The 3,795-nt window shown below is 43.1% G+C and overlaps 1 pseudogene; it reads right to left on the reverse strand.

Moving 5' to 3' along the window:
- Nucleotides 1–773: 773 nt before the first annotated feature.
- On the reverse strand, nucleotides 774–1,818 carry LOC116549920 (annotated as a pseudogene).
- Nucleotides 1,819–3,795: the final 1,977 nt, after the last annotated feature.

Genomic DNA, 3,795 nt, shown 5'->3' on the forward strand with positions numbered 1-3,795 from the left:
TCTCAGCTCACTGCAACCTTTGCCTTCCTGGTTTAAGCAATTCTCCTGCCTCAGCCTCCTGAGTAGCTTGGATTACAGGTGCATGCCACCACACCCCACTAATTTGTGTGTTTTTAGTAGAGATGGGGTTTTGCCCTGTTGCCCAGGCTGGTCTCGAACTCCTGGGCTCAAGAAATTCACCCACCTCAGCCTCCTAAAGCGCTGGGATTACAGGTGTGAGCCACAGTGCCCAGCCTGTCTTCTTCTTTTTTAGAAAAATGCAGGCTCATGCCTCTAAGAATAGAGCTGAAGAATCTTAACTGACCACTTATTTTCTTTCACCATGTCCAAATCTTTAGAGAAAAGTAAAATGTAGCAAAATGTTTAAATGGAATTTTCACCTGAGAGCCCAAGGCTCTAGATATTAGATACCAAAATGAGGTGTTTTTTTTCTTTAAAAAAAAAAAAAAAGACATTTATTCAGTGTCATGGTGAGACTATTACATTTAGCAATCAACAGCATGGGTGCAAAAAAAAAAATTCTACATTAAAACCCTTTGTTGGAATGTTTTACACTTTCCACAGAACAGAAACTAAAATAACCTGTTATACAATTAGTCACAAATACAGTCCTCAAGTTTTTTGCCCATACACATGAGTATTGTCTAAAACATGTCTTCTTAGCAGCTAGGCCCTGCCACCACTGTGCTTGGCTAAGTTCACAAATCTGTTGTAACCTGTAGCTTCCCTGTCACTTCTCTGGCTCTCTTCTCTTGCTAAGCTTTGTTTCCTAATTAAAATCTTCTGCCACTACCATAGCTACTGCTGCTACTGGAACCGCCATAGCCACCTTGGTTTCGTGGTTTGGCAAAGTATTGGCCACCACCACCATAGGGGCCAGAGCTTCTGCCTCCAAAGTTTCCTCCCTTCATGGGTCCAAAATTTGAAGACTGATTGTTTTAATTGGCAAAATCATTGTAGCTTCCACCACCTCCAAAATTGCCTCCATCATTACCAAATCCTTTATAGCCATCCCCACTGCCACCATATCCACGAGCACCACAGCTGCCACCAAAGCCACCACGACCATGACCAAAGTTGTCATTCCCACCAAAACTATCTCCATGACCACCATTAAAGTTTCCAGAACCACTTCGACCTCTGGCTGGATGAAGCACTTGCCATCTTTTGCTCTGACAGGGCTTTCCTAACTTCACAGTCGTGGCCATTCACAGTATGGTATTTCTGAATGACAATCTTATCCACAGAGGCATGGTCATCAAAGGTTACAAAGGCAAAGCTCCTTTTCTTGCCACTTCCTTGGTCAGTCATAATTTTAATCACTTTAATTTTTCCATACTGTTCAAATAATCTCTTAGGTGATGTTCTTCAGTGTCTTCTTTAATGCCACCAACAAATATTTTTTTCACAGTTAAGTGGGCACCTGGTCTTTGAGAATCTTCTCTTGGGACAGCTCTCTTTGGTTCCACAACTCTTCCATCCACTTTGTGTGGCCTTGCATTCATGGCTGCATCCACCTCCTCCACTGCTGCATACCTGACAAACCCAAAGCCCCTGGAGCGCTTGGCATTTGGATCTCTCATTACCACATAGTCTGAGCATTCCCCGTTGCTCAAAATGGCTCCTCAGGCTCTCATGGGTTGTGTCAAAGCTCAACCCTCTAATGAAGAGCTTCCTCAGCTGTTCTGGCTCTTTAGGAGACTGATTTAGACATGATCGCAGGGAGAAGAGAGACTTTAATGATACTTCGGCGGAGTCCACAGGCAGAAAGGAGCAAACTGATGAACGTATCTCCCGAAATGAGTTTTGAGATGAACCATCCTAAAGAAGATTTAAAGTATATAACTGAAAACTGGTAACATGGCTCGCAACAACCCTTGAACTATATTGAGAACATAAAGGAAGCAGATTGTTTTAAAAAGGAGAATTTGTGGTATATGTACTTGCAGAAAATGGTTCTGTGTTTGTCTCTCCACCCACCTCAGGGGAGTAGTGGAGGGTCCTTCTCACTTTACATCAAGTGAGTGGACTGGTGCCTGACTCCCACCTGGAAAGTCTTGAAGCCAGAGAAGGGCTGGCATTAGATGCAGAAGCAGGATAAAATACAAGGGAGTGAAGGGCAGATGTCCTGTGCTCCTACAGTGTCAGAGTAAAGGATGTGTGAGTGTTTTTAAGGCTCACTGAGCCCTCTGTAGACAGCCAGATTGCCATTTTAAATCCTGCCCCAAGGACATGAAAAGAATGAGAGGACATCTGAAGACAAGAGCCTATGTGGCATGAACTTCTGAAAAACGAGAGAACTGGCCAACTGTTGAACCACTACTTTCCCCCACGTCACAGGAAATGCAGCCAAATGTTCCATGGACAGCCTCCAGAGAATCCACCTGAGAAGAGTCCCAGGAGAGAAAAAGTCAGCTTTAAACCCCTGCCAGATCCAGAGTTGTGATGCCATTTTCCAAGTATACCAGTAAAATATGAACTTTCCTGCAGTACTGGGCCAAGCCTTACTGGAGCCTGAGGCCACAGGGAAAATCTGTACCTCTATATACACACTTACCAAAATGCCCTTCCATATTGTGAACGAAGTGGAAAAGTTAATAAAGGCTCTCCAATCAAAAACCATGATTACACATAATGTCCCAGATTGCCCAATCTGTTCACATGCCATTGTAAATCTATATAAACCCACTCATCAAAGACACCATGGCCCTGCACCCCATGAACCTCAGGCTGATCAGAAACACTGTTCCCTTGAGCAATAACTCGAGGTCACAGAACAAACAGAAACAGGCCACCTTTCTTTGTGTACATTTTTGGTATTTTGTTCATCCTGGATGTTTTGCCTTTAAAGAAAAATATCGTGGGGCTGGGAGCAGTGGCTCATTCCTGTAATACCAGCAGTGTGACAGGCTGAGCCAGGTGATCGCTTGAGCCCAGGAATTCAAGACCAGTGTGGGCAACAGAGCACAATTCTATCTCCACAAAAAACAAAAAAAATGTAGCTGGGCATGATGGTGCATGCCTGTAGTCCCAGCTACTTGGGAGGCTGACCTGGGAGGATTGCTTGAGCCTGGAATGTCAATACTACAGTAAACAGTAATTGCATCACTGCCCTCCATTCTGGGTGACAGAGCAAGACCCTGTCTCAAAAAAAAAAAAAAAAAATTGCATTAATCTTTATCTTGATTCCTGAGCCCCCTTAAATTTTGCACGAGATGAATGCTTTACTGCTGACCCTACTTTTCTGCAGTTTTCCTTCATTCATCATCTTCAAGCTCAGAGAACCCAGGAACTGTGCTTAGCAAGGAGGAAATCTAAAATAAATAAACTCACAGAAGCACAAAGTAAAATGGTGGTTGCCTGTGACTGGGGGAGGAGAAATGGGGAGATATTGATCAAGTAGTACAAAGTTTCACTTATGCAGGATGAATATGCTCTGTAGACCTAACGCACAACAATGTGACTACAGTTAACATACTGTCTTGTATACTCAAAATTTGCTAAGAGGGGAGATTTTAAGTGTTCTCACCACACACACACACACACACACGCACAAATAAAATAGTAACTATGTGACATGATAGATATTAATTAGCTTGATTTTGATGATTATTTCACAATGTATGCATATGTCAAAACAGCAACCTGTACACTTTAAATACATACAATTTTTATTTGTCAATTATACATCAACAAAGATGGAGGGGAAGGTTAGATATGGTGGCTCATGCCTGTAATCCCAGCACTTTGGGAGGCCAAGGTGGGCAGATCATTTGAGATCAGGAGTTCGAGACC

The sequence above is a fragment of the Sapajus apella genome, unplaced genomic scaffold (assembly GCF_009761245.1).
Source record: "Sapajus apella isolate SASKATOON/1434 unplaced genomic scaffold, GSC_monkey_1.0 scaffold7, whole genome shotgun sequence".
In the NCBI taxonomy this organism is placed as follows: Eukaryota; Metazoa; Chordata; class Mammalia; order Primates; family Cebidae; genus Sapajus; species Sapajus apella.